The following is an 18,505-nucleotide window of genomic DNA, read 5'->3' on the forward strand; positions in this document are numbered from 1 at the left end:
TCCACAGTCTGCTAAATGCATTGCAGTTGGCTTTCCACATAAGGCTTTCCAGCAGCAGGATGGCCAGATGTGTATAAATCCGTAAGAGATCAGGCACTGAACTGTCAACAGTACCTGTGGGGGTGATAGCCCCACTCTGAACTAGCAGTGTGCCACACATACATCTTGGATAGCACCAGGCTTTTGACTTCACAGTGCTCCATCAGCAGCACATCCATGTGCAGCCCTAACTTGGGCAATATTAGATGTGACAGGAGAGAAAAGATTCACAAAGGGGCTTTGCTGTTTTCTCTCCAGTAGCTAGGTTGGCCTTTCATTCCCAACTCTCCAGTTTCCTCTTTGCCTCAGTTCATGTGATATCCTGAACTAGTACTAAAACCTGCGTGGCAGTGTTATTTTTTCATCATTCATGGCCTGCCAGTGCTCCTTGGCCTCAAATATCTCTGCTAAAGCACACAGTACTTCTCTTCCCTGCCAGGGTGGTGGTGGAGGGGAACCCACCAAAAGCTTCAAGGCCGACTATGTTGTGTTGGTAGAGGCTGTGGACATTTTCGTCCCTTACTTATGTATGCACAGAGCAATGTCTCTGCTGAAACAAATATATTTGCTCCCTTCTGACATACACAGCAAAACCAGTGTAAGGTGGAAAGTGTTGGGATGAGCCAGCCTGCTCTCTTGGAGCATCTCCAGCCCTAGGAAGCACTTTCCTTTAGGACAGGTGTTTACATTATTACAAGGTCCAGGGGGTTGGTGCTAAGTGGGCAGATGAAGAAACAGGAGCCCTGATTCATCATGCATGTGAGCATCCACGCAGGCTAATGTGTGTGCTCCCAGCGTGTCTTTTCTAGCCCTCTCCTGTCTGTAGACAGTGTCTACCTTGACACCCAGATCTGTGCTTCTTATTTGCTGCCCTGCCTTTCCCCCTGGACACTAATGGATATCTTCCCTTCCCATCCCACCCTCTCATCTCCACCATGCCATCTGTACTGTCTTCAGCAACAAGAAGAAAACTCATGTATGTCCTTCCTGCTCCTCCTAGCCCCGTCTTGGCACACAAACTCCCCCAGGCCATCCCCCACTGCATGAGGACCCCCACCTCCCCCAGCCCGCTCCTTCTGAACACCCCCTGCTTTCTTCTTCCATGCCCCTTCCCAGGCATGCATGCAGCCTTCCCTCCTCAGCAGTGATCAGAAAGTGGGCCAGAAGTCATGGATGGCTTTCAAAACTGCTTGGTAAGTCCTGGCTCCTTTGAAGCCTAGCAAGAGCTCCCAGAGAGAGTCAGGTCTTTTTATTCTCATTAGGATTATATGCTTTCAGGCCAAACTTAGCACACAGTTACCAGGCTGTCCAGAATGCTTGCCAGAGTCTGGAGTTTGGAAAAAGCAGAGTAAGACTCCAAAAAAAAAAAAGAAAAATAATCCTAGATGGAATAGCCCAGAGGCTCTGCTCCTGACTGCCAATGTTGCTGTATAGCTTGGCTCTCGCAGGCTTTGCCAGCTTGCATGTCACAGTCTCCTCTTCTCAGCATGGGAGCCAAACTGGATGGAGACACCACTGAAACTCTGTTCCTTCTCGCCTGGGGTCTTCACAGTTTGCTCTGGTAGTGGCTTTTAGCTGGGGACATGTGCGTGTGCAGTGTCAAGGGATTTTTCCTCCTTTTCTGCTCTTTTCTTCCTTTTGACACCTAATGCCTTGCATTGTACAGCTGTGACCCTGCCTCTAGTTTTTGGTGGTGGGATCCTGGATCCTCTACGTGCTGCTGTAGGTGGCAGAGTGAATTAGTACATGTCTCTCCCTGTTCTTGACTTCCACTGACCACTGAGGAAAACTGCAGCCCCTTGATTTCTAGCCTGAGGGGTTTACTTGGATATTGCTATAAAGGTCAAAACAATAAAATGAGAAAAGGAAAGCTGGAGAAGAAGAGCCCAGATCCCTGGGGCAATCCTGGAGGAGGTCAAGCTAGGTTTGGCTGTAAACTATAAGCATTTTTAGTCAGGCTGGGATAGCACACACTGTCCCTCCCACTGCCCTACGTGCTCATCTGCATCGATCAGCCCCATGATTTCATGTTAGGAGGCGGCCGGGCACCTTGGGAAGAGCCCGGCTTTCCTTGTCCAGCCTGGCTTTCAGCATGGAAAAGTCTCCAGCAATGGTTCCACTGCTGGCATGGAGGTGGTAGTACAGGCATGTGTACTTTGGAGAGGGAGAAGCATGGTGCCTCAGGGGCTGAGCAACATGCCCAGGGCACGGGCGCCCTCCTCCTCCATGAGCAGCACCAGGAGCAGGCACGTTGTGCACGCAACCGCTGGAGCTGCTGCTGGGCACAGGGCGGGATCACACCCAAACCTCTTTGTTTTTGCAACACAAAGGTGGAGACAGAGCATCAGGGAAGGGGAAGTCCTACTTGTTCTTCCCTCCCGATGAGGCGTCCTGCAGGCACACCACTGCACGTCTGGGGCTCCAGCAGTGGCAGCACTGCTGGACAGCTTTTCAGCACTGCTTCTGCTGCCCCTCGGGAGGTGGGGTTCGCTATTGTGCTCAGTGGGATTTGAGCACCATTGAAAATCCAGTGATTTCAGGCTAAGCAGGCCTTTATTATGGTCAGCCTCATGGTGAAAGTGAGACACGTAAGGACATGGGGTGTTTTTTAAAAGCAGCATTTCTATACTAGGAGGCATAGCCACTGTAACACCAGCACCAACGTGCTCTTGCTAGCTCGTCCCATTTGCCAAAGCGGCAAGGACAGCATTGGCCACAGCAGCCCTCTGCATAGCCCGATGAATGAGCTTTCTACCCTGGCCTGATTCTGACCTACTCTCAGTGCAGTCATTTAGGGCTGGGGATGTGCACTCAGCCCAGGAGGACCAGCAGGTTCCCCTGACCTCTTTCCAGGCCCCAGCTTCCAGAGACCAGAGCACAAAGTACTTGGGAGCAGTCCAATGCAAGAGGGAGGCTGTTCTGAGTGCACTGAAGGCTCCTGAGTTTCCCACCTAGCTGAAGTGAGCTGTGAGGGCAGATTGGGGAATGGAGGGGGCAGTTGGGGGCTGTGAAGAGAAAGAAACAGAGCCTGGATGTCTGTGAGGATGCAGGAAGAGGGCACTCAGAGCAGGGCTTTGCTCTTGCTGCTGAAGGTGCTGGCAACAGTTCCGGTCCCAGCCTGTGGAAACGAGCAAACCCCTCCTGGCAAGTGAACTCCGTGCTAAATGGAGGCATGGATGAGCGCTTGTAATCGGTAGAGCAGTGTGTGTGAAAACTGCCAGGCAAATGCTAACTTGCCCTCCTCTGCCAGGCAGTCACAGTGTACATCATCATGATCCTTTGCAAACAGAGGTGCAGCAGGATTGTGGGCAGAGCGCTCAGATCTAAGCTTGATGCCAAACTCAGCAGATAAGCATCTGAATGAGGAATCTTCCAGATGAGGAACTGTGCAATCGGAGAGCAGAAGAGGAGGAGGGAGACAATGTGCTCTTGGATGCCTGTCCAGAAGAGCCTGCCTCACTGTCAACTCAGGGAGCAAAAACTTGATGTGCTTGACACAGGAGCTTGCACCGGTGTTTGACAGCGCTGCTTGGATATGAGGAAAAGGTTTTCTACCTTCTGCAAAGGTCGTGGAGTGATGCCTCCATCTGTCAACCTGTGCTGCTTCCAGCTGGGACCAGGGAGGGAAATATGAGTGGCTGAGAGAAGCTGAGCTGGAGGAAAAGAAGAGCCAAGGTTTGCTCCTGGCTCTCGGCACAGTGCAGAAGATAACCCTTCTCCCCTTTCTACCCCGACACTCACCTCCTTTCTCTGATGAGCAGAGCAGTGGGAATGGCCTTAAAGCCTGTGTCAGCTGTGCCTTGATCTCCACGTGCACTCCACATCTCTTGTGACTTTGTCAGCACATCATGCCAGACACTGTCTCTAGTGACAGGACTGCATCATGGGCAGCTGAGCACAAAGGAGTGGAGATGAGAAATTCCCTCTGGGAGAGATAAGCAGAACTGTCTCTTGTGTCCCTTCTCCAGCTTGTCCCTGCCTGTGGCTCCTAAAGCAAGACAGGGAAGAGCTCTGGGGACAACATGAGGGTGATGGGTATGGAAGGAAGGAAAGGAAGGAAAGGAATTTAGAGAGGTGCAGAAGCTACTTCTCTCACTGAGGTGGAGGTTGTATTTGACCTGAGTCAGTAGCTTGGGACCGATGAGTTAGCACCTAACTAGTCAGAGAGCTCTGACCCTGTGCACCAGGGCATGACAGGATTTCAGCAGCTCGCTTTAGGCATTCACTATGTGAACTCCCTTTGTTCTGGCCCCACAGGGCCTGGTCGTGCTTCTTTCTACTGCAAAGGTTCCAGTGTGGTCAAATCAGAACAGGGAATGAGATAGGGTCTCTGGAAACACCTTTCCATAGTAGGTATACGCTGGCATGATGGTGAGGCTGCCTTTGAGGCCGTTCCTTGAGAGTTTTGCTGCATGCCTGAGGCAGCTACTGCATACAGTCCATCGCTCCTGTCTGTGATCCAAGTCCTCCTTATGACAACACGACAGAGGCGCCAGTCAGGGACTGTGGGCTTGAGCTCCAGTGCTTTCAACACTTGCAGTCCTGGTTTCAATGCTTGGAAATGCTGGTCAAGAGGGCATGCAAGGGCTTTTGTCAGTATGGCCTTTTAACAGCCCAAAGGAAGGAGAACACTGGCTGCTGGGAGCAGGGGAGCAGAATTTCAAAGGGCAGCTCTTTGGGTGGGTCTAAATCAGTGCTGCTGCACTTTGTCACCAGGCCCAAACTTCAAGGGACCAATAAGACCCATACTGATTCTGCGAGCACCAGCGACGAGGTGAGTGTGAGGTCTCTCCTCACAGCTGGGGTGGGCAGGGTCCAGGTGCCCGGCGGGGCGAGCCCTGCGGGACGTTACCTGCGTCACGAAGGACGTCAGCTCCAATACTGCTGATAGGAGCAGGGATATTTCTGCGTGGAGGAGTGTGCAGGGGCAGATCTGGAAGAATATACAGACTCAGCAGCCTTCCTCCTCCCAGCCCTCCATCTGGGACCCTGCACTGGGCCTGTTGCAGGATCAGGGAGCTGGCTTAAGCGGAAGTCATAGGAACACGGTGGAAAAGGACAGGAGGGGACATTGTGGGGCTGTTGCCTTCCAGAGTGGTGGGAGAGTGGGTAAGCTGCTTGGAGATAAGTCTACATGAAGGCAAAGCCCTTCCAAGTATCTGGGAGTACTGGTTTGACCCTTGAGGACCTCACCTACCTCTGCAGCTTATTTGGGGCTTCTGAAACAGTTGCATCTTTCTTAGAGGAATGCAGGAGGGGGGACAGTATTTGATGCACTCAGTGTGAATGGTGCCAGTGACAATAATAAAACCATACTTACGCATGGGCTCAATCCCATTTTAAATGCCCCAAGGTCCTGGCTAACATGGACAGACATGCAGTTAGACTTCTCTTCTAGCAACTAAGTGATCTTTACTGGACCCTTGGGCAATCTCTTATAGGTGTTATTTTAAATATGCAAACGCAAACGCAAACGATCTCTATTGCATGCCACCTGAGGTCACTGAAATTGCAGCAAGGGTGTCTCTGTGTGCTGTGTCCCCTCAGGGAAAATGGCCAGCTTGAGATTGTGCGCTGTGAAAAGTGCCATCTTTCTGACTCCATCAAAGAGGAACAAGCCTGATGTTCACGGCTTACCTTTGGTCTTCGTATAGCTGCCTCTATTTTGTAGGCAAATAGAGCCACGCACGCCTCCGAGTGATTTCTAATGAGGCCGACTCCTTCAGGGGTGAAAGGAGACTGGGTGCCTTCCAAGCCAAGATGCTAATGGGAGCAAGCATATGGCGTATGCGTGTAAATTATAACCCAGCTACGTGCTAACATGCCAGCACCTTCCTGGCCCTGTTTTCTGGAGTCTCCCTGCTGCCCCAGGGTTGAAGAGCTCCATTCATCCTGTAGGCCACCCAGCTTTCCAACAGAGAAACACTGAATTTTTAAGTGATGGATTTAAAGCTATCGGAGGGAAGTGGGATTAGCAGGGTGAAAGACCTTTCAACTACTTATCTGTGTCTGCCCACGATGCTGTGAATCACTGGCACTCCCCAAGCACTTCCCTCCATGCCCCATCCAGGGAGCCCTGTCCTGCCCCACAGGGACCTGTCTGCTGCTCTCCCTGCACTGGCCCTGGCTGCCACTTCCCAGCCACCATCCATGGCTGTCCAGGAGCACACCGCAGCACACCTGGTTTTGCCTCCTCACCCCTCACTGCTGCTGGAGGATGCCCTCCCTCAGACTAGATCCCCCTCCCCTGCCTGCAAGCCCTACAGATGGAGACTGCCATTTCTGCCCTGGCAGTCATTGTGCCGGGGGAGCCAGGGGGTGCAGGAGCCTGGCACACAGAGGGCACATTTCCCTCCCAGAGACCCCTCTGGTCCCTCGGCTGTATGCCCAAGTGGCTCCAGATCCCACTGGTAACAGGCACCCCTACCAAGGACGTCTGCCTTTCCCTGTTCTTCCCTACCTGGACTCTGTCCCTACACCTCTCTGCCCTGCACCCCATGCTGTCCCAATTCTTTGGCCTTTTGCACAGTCCAGTGAGGTGGCAGCTTTGCTGGGTGGTGCCATGGTTTTTGGAGCCTGAGCTGAGTCAAGCCTCCAGGAAGAGTGAGACTCTGCTACACCTCCTGTCCCATCACGGTGTTGCTGGAGGTAGAGAAGCATGTTTGGAAAGTGATGGTGTTGCTTGGGTGCTGAGGGAAAGGGAAAAGGTAAAACTCCTGACTTGTTTATTTTTCATTAAGCTCCAGTGCTGTTTCTTGTGTGGCAAAGGGGATAGGGGATGGGGAAGTGACACCCTGCCCCGGTTAAGGCACTGAGGCTGCCAAGCAGCAGGCTGCAATGGCAGCGAGAAGAGCCGCACAGTTGGGCCGCAGGGTCTGGAAGCTCCCAGGGGAGCAAGGCCTGCCCCGGTGGGGCCGTTATCTCCACCAGTGTCAGCGCCTGCCCTGGTCACATCCCTCCTGGACTGCTCACCATGCCGAGCAGCACTGATAAGGGTCTGGGGGAGAGCAGGGCCTGATTTACGTCTGTCCCCCACCCCTCCAGTGCCTCCTGCCACCATGGCTCCTGCTGGCCCCACCAGCCCCACGTCTCCCCTTCCTGGGAGAGGGTGTTTGCATTGTGGGGGGTGCCCGTGCCCTTGACAAGGGTCACATTGCTTTCTAATTTCTTGCTGGAAACGCATCTGGAAAGTTTAGTCAATTACTGGCTGGAAGACTCCCCCGTAAGGCCGTGGTATTTATGAGTTCCCCCTGTGCGGGGGGCGCCGACCGCAATTAGAGGAGATGAGGGAGTGAAAGTTGCCTGCGGTGAACTCTGGGGATCAACCCTCCAGCCGCTGCCGGAGGGGCAGCAGCTCTGGGCGCCAGCCAGGGAAGGTCGGCAGAGCCGAGGGCTGGAGGGGAAAAGGCGGTAGCAGAGTTTGCCATGGGGAAGATGGAGCGGGATGGGACCAGCATGTGGGACAGGAGGAATATGAGTGGGACAGACGTAGACAGGAGACGGTGTGGAGGAATGTGCTGGTCACACCATGATGAAGGCTTGGGGTGCATGAGGAGGATGGTGCACGTGTATCCTGACCTTGCTTGTTGTGCCTGAGACCCCGGTGTGTAATCTGATAGAACAGATGCTGGGACTGAAGATTTGTGTCTATGTGTAGCCCTCTTGGGCCCCATGGAGGGGCTTCAAAGCATGCTTCAATGTCATACACATCCTTTAAATGCTGTGTGCTGATGAGGCAGCATTAAGGGGTCATTAGCCTGGTCCATTCCCAACAATTTTTTGCGTGCATAACCCCGTTAATTAAGGAAAGGAAAAGTCATCCTGTCCCTCCCATTGATACTACTGTGCTGGCAAGAGTCTTAAGACAATGCGCTGCTCTGCTGGCAGCAAAATCATCTGGGATAAGCCACTGACAGACATTTTGCCAGTGGAAGCTGAGACTCCGTTGGGAGGGTTTGCTATAGTGGCTAACCAGTTTTCTACGTGAAGAAGGCCTCACTGGCAATGAGAACACGGTGCCCTATGTGGTGGCAGGTGGATAAGTTTGGGGTCAGCAACCTGAGTCAAGTGGTAGAAGAGGAACAACTGGTGGGCCACTTCATTTGTCCCCCTGTCCCCACAGGTCCTGTCTCCTATGTGATCTTTCTCATAAAGTGGCTGCCGCCAAGACAATACCAGTGTTGCTTGCTAGTGTTGCCCCATGTCTTATGTGCTGCATTAGCTGCCAGTGCGGTTGTGCTGCTTGAAGACACGCACCCATCCATGGAGCTGGCAGGCTTGTCCTCATCAGCATGTCAGTGTGAGAGTAGGTATATGCGTACAGTAATTGAAGAGATCAAGGCTGAGTGCGCCTAACAGACCGACAAAGCCAATTACTCCTCAGGAATTTCTGTTCCTCAGGCTTGGATGGTGATTACAAAACCTTTGCCATTAAAAATTAGCCAAGGGAGAAACTTGTTGCCAGAGCCCAGCAGGAATTTCCCATGCCCATCTGATACACAGAGCGACCACAAAAATGTGTAGCTGCCAAACCATGGACATCACCTTTTCACAGGCCTGACATTCCCCTGTGCTTTAGGAGGTGGATAGCATGACGGATAGATGCACGTATATCCACAGGAACAGAGCATGCATCCACTTATGTTGGCACACCGAGCAAATAAACTGCAAAGCTGCAGTAATAGGAGGTTGTGAAACCCACAGTGATTGCGCTGACAGCTCCCATTTCTGGCTGTGTGTTCTGGGCCCAGCTGCAGAGTCTCGGGGTGGAGGTGGAGGAGGGATGAGTGGCTGCAATGTGCACAGGGGGAGAGGGTCCTGCTGCTGAGATCCCGTGTCCTGGAGACTGAAAGGAAAGCCACGTCCTGCCCCACCTTGTGCGGGATGTGTGATGTGAAGAGAACGAGAGTGGGAAGGCCACAGCTGGACCAGGACTACAAGCCTGGCTGTCCTGTTTCTCTTCTGGAGTCACCCTGCCTCCTTGGCCTCCCTGCTTAGGGTGGGTTGTTCGCTGCAGAGTTAATAAGATTGTAACTCCAGTGTTGCTGGTAACTTGTGTCTTATCCACACCCACATCCCTATAAATCAGAGATGCTTTTCGGCTTGAGCTTGCTGGCCAGCCAAGGAGATGGGCTAGAGTACAACCCCAAGGCTGCTGACATAACTGCTCTGCAATGTGGGTGCAGGCTAGCCCCTCTCCCATGCTACTAAGTCCTCCAGAGGCTTCCTATAATCCCTCCTTTGCCCTGGGTCAGACAGACATCTCTCCTCTCAGTTCCCTGGGAAAGGGTCTGTAGAGCTATGCCATTTCCTGCACAGCACTTGGGGCTGTGGGATAAACCCCCAAAAGCACAGAGAGGAGCCAGTGAGGCACAGCTGCTTTTCTGCAAGGTCAGCTAGCTGGAGAGGGGGACTGGACTGTAGACCGTGCCAGTTAACTCCACCACGTGGATGAACACTTGCTGATGTAAACCCTGCTCATCCTAAAGGCTGGCTCTTGCAGCGGATCTGGGGGAAGTCTCGCAATATGCTGTCAGTCCTGTTATTTTTCATTTATCCTCCCTGTAGGGTTTGGTAGTGGAGCTGGGAAACTTTTTTGTAACAGTCTATATTTTGGGTGTTGGTGAGAATTCACTCCTATACAGAGAAAGTAACACCATGCTGGAGCCCATTGGAATCTCACTTACGCACAATCCATTCCCCATGTGTTTGAAGAGAGCTAAAATGTCGGATTAGGCTGGTGTTAACCCTTTGCATCATGTGACTGTCACTCCAGTATATGCCTCCTCCCCCTTGTCTTTATACTGCCTGATTTCAGGTTTTGTAACATACTGCTACTAGAAACCCCTTAGCAATGGCTCTGTGAAAGCTTCCTGGGTATTCACTACTTCTTGTAACCTTGCAACCACAGGTCACCCCCACCACTGTGGCATGCTGCTGTTGCTGTTTCTTGATCTGGGAATAAGGAGGAAGGAGAGATGTGATCAAGTCACTTGGCCTTTGATTCTCCTGTCTGGGGGAATTAGTGAGAATGATGAAGCTTTTAGGAAGTTTTACACCTCTTCTCTTTCAGACCTTTTAAGCCTCCCTAAAAGTCACTCCCCCAAACTGAATTTGCTTGTACAACTCTGGCCCTGGTCCTGCAAGGAGCAATTTGTGAGTGGATTGCTGAATTAACCACATCTGGAGGTGGAGCAGAAGGCAGCACCAGTGCGAAACACATGGCAGAATCAGGGCTTGTGTTTGTAACCCTGCAGCACCTTGACAATTTTAATAGCTGCAATTTTAAATTGCAGCTAAATTGTTGTAGTTGTGTTATTTCCTCTTTTAGCCCACTGAAGAGGCCACAAATTGTTCTCCTAGTGCATGGGCTGTAGGAAGGATTCAGCACCTTTACAAAACAGAAACTTCAGGAAGCTCCAACTCAGGAAGAAATAATCCAGCTACTTGGTTTCCTAGGCTCTGCTTGTTGTTTCTCGTGTATTCCATGTATATGCCTTGCAGCCCTTCTGTCCTCTGATTCCCATTAAGAGTTTGCAGTGATTTGTTATGCTTTTTGTTTCTGCCTGCCATTGAAGACACCCCCCCAACCACTTCCTTTGTGCTCCAGTCAATCCTTGGTAAATTCACTGCCTCAACTAACTAAAGTTCTGCAGCACCACAGAGTGTAACTCTTTAACACCTGTGTTTGCAGTCCCCCCAGCATGCTGCTGTTACAAATAGGCCACAGAGCAGTCTGGAAGCAGGAGGTGCTGGTTGAATTTAACAGAACAATTCTTTCATCTTACTTCTATTAAACCATCTTTTGTTCATGGTGCCTGGGCACTTGGAGAAACTTTGTCCTGGGACTGCCTTATTTAATGGAATCTGTGCTTGTTTCTGGCTTGACTTAGGGGAAAGCCTGTGCAGCTCTGACACAGAGGAGTGGCATAAGACCGTGGTCTATTCCTCTTCCTCTTCCCACCCCAGTTCCAGCCTGGGCTTCGGAAGCTGCAGTCCCACATGCTGCTGCACTGGAAACAGTCCACGCTCTGCGCACCACTTTATGAAGCTGCCTGTTGGTAATGATTACCCTCTTTCCTTGATGCAGAGAAAGGATGCAGGGTTGAAGTCATCGTTACTCAGCCTCATGAGCTCAGTTCAGCGCGTGCTTTATGAGACTGTTTGCTCAAAGCCTTGCTGGTGCTGCACAGGATTGCACAACTCAGGCTTCAGAAGCTGCCATTGGGTGTCATGCACTCTCTGCACTGGAAGAAGCACAGGCAGTTCTTTGTAATAGCCTTTGTTTCAAGGCTCTGGGGACATCTTAAAAGCCTGTCCCTTTCCTATGTCAGCTGTAACTTCCTTTGCACGTCACTGGAACACATGCAGTGTGTGGGAGAGGTAATGGCAGTGGAAGGAGAAAGTACTCACAATGTAAACATACTTTCACCTTGCACAGATAGTAGAAGAGAGCCCAGCAAACAGCCCTCCAAGGAAGGGAATCTCCTTCCAACCTGGTGTGTCTGCTAGAGGAAGATCATAAACGTTGCCTGCACACACACTGTGGGGCAGTCTAATGCTGCTAGGAGCACTGTCTCTGATGCTGCACTTGTTTACTGCAGTGTAGAATTGCAGCATAGAAGTGTCCAAAAGGTTTTATACTTGTCGCATATCTCACATTGCTGTGGCTTGTAAAACTCAGGCTGAACTATCTTCCAAATAGTCAAGAAAAATACTTGGAAATGTCATTCTGCAGAAAGTTTTTATTTCTGACTTTTATGATTAATTTAGGAAGAAAACAGGTCCTGGAATTTCCCACGAAGCAGAATTTCTGTTTTTCCACTAGCTTGACTCAGCAAGAACTTTTCCCACAGGAATTTGGCCATGAGCATTCATACTAGCTAGACAGTTTGTATGAGTGTCTGAAGATGGTGAAAGCAAAAGAAAAGTATCTCATAAATCCTCACGTAGTTTGTTTCATGCCTTTGAGCAGAGGAGATCATCTCACCTTCCTCTCCATTCTCCCACACAGGTTTCCTGGGAATAGCTTCTGTAAATGGGTACCAGAGCAAAGGTCCATGGAGGGTTTGAAGGGCCAGAGCTGATGGAGCTGCGCTCTGTGAATTGTTCCTTGCATACAGCTTCCCCCTTTGTTTCTTTTCATGAATGGACTCAGTTTTTACAACGCAGCTTCTTGGTTGCAGTCGCACAGAGATCTCAGCCTTTATTATTAGGGGTGGATAACTGGCCTTCAGAAATGTTGCTTTTTCAGGTGTCATTTATGCTTGTGGGTTCACCAGTCAGGAAGGATGAGGTGGATACAGTAGGGGTGCAAGGCAGGGAAGTGCTCCAGTGACTGTGCACCAGAAGTGGTGGAATTGTTGGCTTAGGAGGCCTCATCCTGAGCCCTGTATTGAGACCCAGGAGAACAACTGGAAATGGTCTGGTCTGTCCTCACCCAGATGGGGTGAAAAGACTGGAGTGATGGAGATTTTACCATACTTCTGTCTTTGTGTGGCTCCTTCTATCAAAGCTGTATTAGAAAAAACCACCTAATAAATACCTTGCCTTCTCTTCACTGAAGAAAACCCTTCAAAAATCCTGGGAATCTTCCTTGTACTGCTAACAGAGATTTGTAGCTCTTGAACTGCTGAAGTTTGTGGCCTAAGGGCAGCAGGAGCTCAGACGAGATGTTCTGGCTGGCCTTCTATGGCCTCAAGAGGCTGTGAACCTCAGCTAAAACAATGTTGGCCTGAGTCAAGTTCAAAGTCTATGAATTGAGAATTCAAGACTGAGCCTAGCTCAGTGGAAAGGAACAAATTCATGGTATTTGATGACAGTGCAAGAAGTTACTAGGAAGTTTCCCTGCATATGCATAGCAAAAGCCAAACAACTGACTGTGTTCATGGCCAAAACATTTATTTTCTTTATGGAGTGAAAACAGAACCTGAAGTGCAATAAATAGCTTCTAAATGTGCCTTCACCTCTGGGCTAGTGCAGAAGGTCTGACAATTTTAAAAGCCTGCTGGCAAATTGGGCTTTGATTGCTGCTGTCAAGGTGGCTGCTGCCTCTTCCATGGTTTCCTAAGGAACGTGTCCCCTGAATTTGTGTTTGGAGCCTGCGCTTATGACCAGTTTTATCTGTTGCCCCCCTAGTTTTCCTCCTGCCCGCGGTGTGGTGTCAGTGACTGTGAGGTGTTCTGTGTGTGGCCATGCATGTGCTGACCTGCAGGTGGTCTGCACCTATCGGTGGGGATGGCTGCATGGAGCAGGACTCGGGGAGCTTGCTGGGGTTTAGACCACGTCCTGGCAGGGCCTCCCTTGAGAAGTGCGGATGCAAACAGAATTCATCCAGGTGACCACAAACAGGTACTGTAGGCAAATGTATGTGAGAAACAGTAAATCCTCAATGGTTGCTCATACAGTGAGGTCTGCCAGGTGGCAGAGAGCTGGTCATGTCAGTCTTATACTTTTTGTAGGTAAATAGCATGGCCAATGATTGTCGGGCTTCCCAGATTTTTTGGTAGAATTTGGTGTGCTTCTGAAACTGAAAAACCCTAAACATTTATAATGATGAAAGCGTGAAGTACCTGGAAATGGCAAGGCACATTGTGATCTAGCTTTTTTACAGACACTTAAGTTGTCCTTTATATTAAATTTTCAAATTTTAAGGCCAAGAAATGAGTTATTTCTTCTCTTGCTTGCAAGATGACAAGAAAACAATCATGGCCTTTTAAAAAAATGACTTCTGGAAAATAATGTCTCTCATTTTTCTTTCAAACTCTAAGGCAATACCAAGGTGACAGCAATAGTTATGCTGAAAGGCACAGGGAACATCAGGACTGCTTTGCTGAACTGTTTAGAGGTGTTCAGGGACATGAAAAGTTCACCTTGACTGCAGATCCGTTTCCACCTTCAAGCTGAACTCTTTGTTAGTTCTCTAATATGGCAATGAGGTTTTGCGGAGGACCCCACTGTACATCGCTGTCAGTGTCTGTTGAGTGATGGACATGGTTTGTGAACAAACTGGGGACATCCTATTTCTCATTCATCTGAATAGCAAAACCAGTAACAAATTAAACCACTTAGAACTTCTAAATCATTCGATTAAGTAACAGAAAGAAGACACCTCCTGGTTTCGGTTAGGAGACCTGTCCTTCCTTCTAGGTGAAAATTTTGTTCCAAGCTCTTTCTAAAAGCTTTTCAATAAGCTACCACACAAACAGCTAATCATCCCATCCCAACCTGTGCTTTCCTTCATTTCTTTCTTTTAAACAGGCTGTGGTGCAAGTGATGTCAGGATCAAATTTGCTGTTAGCATGAAATACTGAAGAGCCCATAGCTGTGCAGGGAGAACAGCCAGGAGAGGTTTGAGCAGTGGAGGCCATGGACAAGAGGAGGAGATTAAGATCTGCATCTGCTGGAAAGGAGAATCTCACACCCAGAAGGTATGAAAGAATGGCATGAAGTGCTATCACGAGACCCCTCTTTGCTTCCTAAAACTGCATTTTTGTCTGTCTCTGAGCCTGGGGAACAACTTCAGGGGTCACTGAAACAATAGCTCTGCAAGGCAAGGAAGGAAGTTGTGAACAAGAACATTTTACCTTTAAGAAGTGATTTCCAAAAGGAGATTCCAGGACAGGCTCAGCTGTGCGGTATAGCACATGTACCAGTTCCACCAAGTTAAAAAGGACTAAGAAATAAGTGGGGCATATTTTTTTCACTCTTTAGTTCTTTAGGATGTTCTTTAGGTCCTTTCCTCTGTTGCTGTGAAAGCATATTTTTGTTTTAACCCATGCTTTGTGATATTCTACATGCTTTTGCTGCCCGAGTGGAAAGTTGTAACTGTGAGCAATTAGATCTGATTTAAATCTTCTATAGTTCAGGTGTAATTAACATGCCAACCTCAAGAAGCTGGCAAATGGCCAGCACGCTCCACATCACTGCTAACATCTGCCACCCTGGCTTGTCAGGAAGCAGAGATGTTTCTTTCTCTGGAAGCAGAAGGGCTTCACTGACGCCAGGACTCTGCATGGTCCAGGGGGGAGAAGCAAGTCACCAAGGCTGGTCATCATTTTCAAGGACATCATTTGGTGGGGTCCTTGACTGACTTCCCACCCAGTCTCTGCTGCTTTCATCACGGGGCAAAGCAGAAAGGGCAGAAATGTTTCTCTGGTGTCTGAACTCGCAGAACATTTAAAATCTGGATGAATGCCTGGATGGGATGGGTTCAGAATGATCCCATTCTGCATTACGATTCCAGGCAGGGCAGGGTATGTGCTCACACTGCGTGCTCTCTTCTGTGCTGGGATTTGTGGAGTCACTGTTCAGGAGGCTGGAAAAGTGTGGCACAGGTTGCCTAGTTTATCTGTGTCTTGTTCTTGTATGGTCCCCAGTATCTGAGCAACATGTCTTGTAAAACAGAGGAGGTGAGAATGAAGGGATCCCTGGTTATTAAAATCAGGGTGGCGCTGACAGGTACATGTATTAACATCCTTTTATCATCACCTAGAGCCCAGAGACGCCTATCCTGAAATTCCAGAGGGAAGTACATCCTTTTCTAGGCTTTGCATGTTCCCTGTATTGAACAGGGTCTGCTTGGGTTCCTTCAGAGAGCAGTGATGAATGAGAGATGCTTAGGCCCTGGTGCCTCCAAGGCTCGTCCAAGGCACACAGGACTGCTTCCTAGTTTCACAAATGACACCTCCAGGACCAGAGGCAAGTAGCCTGCTTCTCAGAAGGCTGAATATTGCTCTCTAGTACCCTCTAGGGTTCAGAAGACACAGGACCTGGAACTCACGGATGTGGGATGGAGTCCTCAGGAGCAGAGCAATGGGTTGGGCGAGAGGGCGAAGGAGACACATGGGTCACCTCACCACTACTCTCACCCAAAGGGCTCTGAAGCACTGTCTTCTGCAGGGGTATAACTTGCCCTTGTCTTGCAGGCCAGCCTGAGGTCCTCACATCACCTCCATCCCACCTTCAGGGCTGACCCATGCTGCAGATGGGAGGGAGTGACTCTCTAGCTCACAGCCAAGTTACTGAATCACAGCATTTGGAGGCAGAGGCATGGTAAGGATACTTGGGCTAAATCCCAACTCTAAAACAATGAGCCTGAGGGGTCTTTATTAATGAGCCTGAGGGGTCCATCACAGTGCAGACAATAATATTTTTGTTACCAGAGCAATTGCCAGTGGGATGTGGGGACAGCAGCCCTCTATGTACCACAAGGCACAAGAAAATATTGCTCAAAAGTTGGGTCATGTTTTGGATTGCTACTCTGATTTATTGCTTCTCTCTGCCTCTGGGAACGCAGTGCTGAGGCAATCCAGGAGTAGGGATGCTGCACTTTTGGAGCACAGTCAGGGCTGGACCGTCAGCGTTATTTGTAAACATGGCTTAGCTCTTCTCCCCAGGAATAAAAGCCATTTATCCTGCAAACAAAACTTGTTCAACTGTAGGCCCCTTTCACTGGCACTTCCCACTTCTCTATTTCCTAAAGAGAACATAAGCTTAATCCTTTTCATATTTTAATGACAGGGTAGCTAGCTTTTCAGTCTCTCTTTCACTTTTCTTGTGTTTGGACTTGTAGCCGTGAGCCCAACTCTGAGCTCCTCTACATTCATTCCTTCCTAGAAAAAGCAGGTGCGAGGTGTTCCCAGGAAAATTCAGCACAGGCTCAGGGCAGTACAAAAGATCTTTCTGAGCCAGCTGGAGACTTTACAGAATCTCCAGGGGGATTGTCTGCGTTTGGTCAGTGGGGAGCATCTGCTGGGAAAAGGTAGGGGGAAAGAGCGAGGGAGTGCCTGGGAGGAAAGTGGCATGAGGTTGTGCCACAAGCTGGAAAGGGTGGAGGGCACTGCAGTGAAATGAGCTGTCAGGAGGACACCCCACATGCCACCAGCAGGACATACTCCAATGCAGCTTTTAAGGGATTTGGATGGATGGGCTGCTGTCCTTGAAAAGATGGGGTTCCTGGGGTGTCCTTTCAGTGGGGCTAAGAGAGGGAAGTAGCAAAATTGTAAAGAGCTTCCTGCCCTGGGGAAGAAACAGAGGAGACCTGTGGCTTATCCTAGAAGTGTTACATCCCCCAGGGTTTGGGGCAGCCAAGGCACCCACCCAAGGCAGCTGGGTCTCATTTGTGTGAGGGACAGAGAAAGAGGAAGCTGCAGTGTGGCACATCAACCTGAAGAGACAATGAAAGCTGGGTTGCAACACGTGGCAGAGCCCGCCCCAGTGCAAGCAGGACTACTCGCTTCTCTGCCGTGTCCCTCGGTGAAGGATGTGCCAAGGTGTGAAAGACCTTGCCATGCCACAGGAGGCAGACCTGGGCCTGAGCCCCCAAACTGGAGAAATTAGCTGCTGAAGAGGAGGGAAGTAACATCGAGAAAGAGCGAGCTTGAAACCATGGAAACGGGTCTCCCCCCTCCTTCCCTTCACTCCCATCTGTATTTCTCAGAATAGACGCTGAACTCTGGTTTCTTTCGATGAGACAGATAGTTGGGTCAGTGCAGCTGTGAGTGAAATGGTCATTGCCAGGGTAGGTGAAGCAAAGAAATGAGATGCTAATGGTCTTCTTTGCTCCTCCTTCTGAAGCTCTCTCATCATCTAGAGGCAAATTAAGAGTCTCCCTCTAGGTCATCCTCAAAGTCAGAGGCAGGGATTGACTTCTAGGCAAACAGCCTAACTTTCAACATCTCCTGCTTATCTTTTTGGTGCCAGGGGTTCATTTTCTCAACTACAGATCTATTGGCCTTTTGAGCAAAAGCCTGACATCTTAGCTTGGCTTCAGGATTTCCCTCAAGATTTTGTTTTTAAGTGCATACAGACCCCACTGCCCATATCATGGATCCAGTAAGATTTCAGCAGCCACTCCACCCACTGTTGTTCACACACATGAGGAAAAATCTGCGCCCTAAACTTTTAAAAGACTTAAGTCTGGTAGGGCTGGGGAATGTAAGGGTGAATGGTGGGAGGTGGATGGAGAGCATTGCAGGGTAAAGTGACATATAGAGAGTAACTGATGAGGGAAAGGGCAGCTGAAACCAAGGATATGGGACACAGGGAAGTGGAGGAGGATAGTCTGAGTATGCATACATAGAAACAAATAATGCAACTGGAGATTACTGAGGCCCTCTTTGCTTTAGCCTTCAGAAGCAGTGTGCTCATCCGTAACTACTGGAAAGGATCAGTTACAGTCATGTAGTGTTTGAAGAAAAGGGTGGCACTGATGGGTGCCTTGCTTGAAACTGTACAGGGGGAACACTGGACTGCTGGGAAGGGCCACCTGGAGGGGGTATGGTGACTATGCAGTAACGCAGCCATTATATCTTTACAACGATCATCTTATCAATCCACTTTCTGGGGTGAACCCAAATACTGTTTTCTGGGACTGTAAGTCCTCCTTTTCCGCTGCATGGCTTGCACTAGCTAAACACCGAGCACAAAAATTGTTCCACCACAGCCTCTCTCCCCCACTAAAAAA

The 18,505-nt window shown here is 49.8% G+C and overlaps 1 protein-coding gene across 1 annotated transcript in view; it reads left to right on the plus strand.

Moving 5' to 3' along the window:
* RSPH9 (radial spoke head component 9) overlaps nucleotides 1-14,478 on the plus strand; it is a 138,696-nt gene extending 124,218 nt beyond the window's left edge. The window contains exon 6 of the mRNA XM_030498780.1: nucleotides 14,299-14,478. The gene's annotated coding sequence lies outside the window, so the exon portion shown is untranslated. The remainder of the gene's footprint in view (nucleotides 1-14,298) is intronic.
* Nucleotides 14,479-18,505: the final 4,027 nt, after the last annotated feature.

This window comes from Strigops habroptila, chromosome 10, assembly GCF_004027225.2.
Source record: "Strigops habroptila isolate Jane chromosome 10, bStrHab1.2.pri, whole genome shotgun sequence".
Taxonomy (NCBI): Eukaryota; Metazoa; Chordata; class Aves; order Psittaciformes; family Psittacidae; genus Strigops; species Strigops habroptila.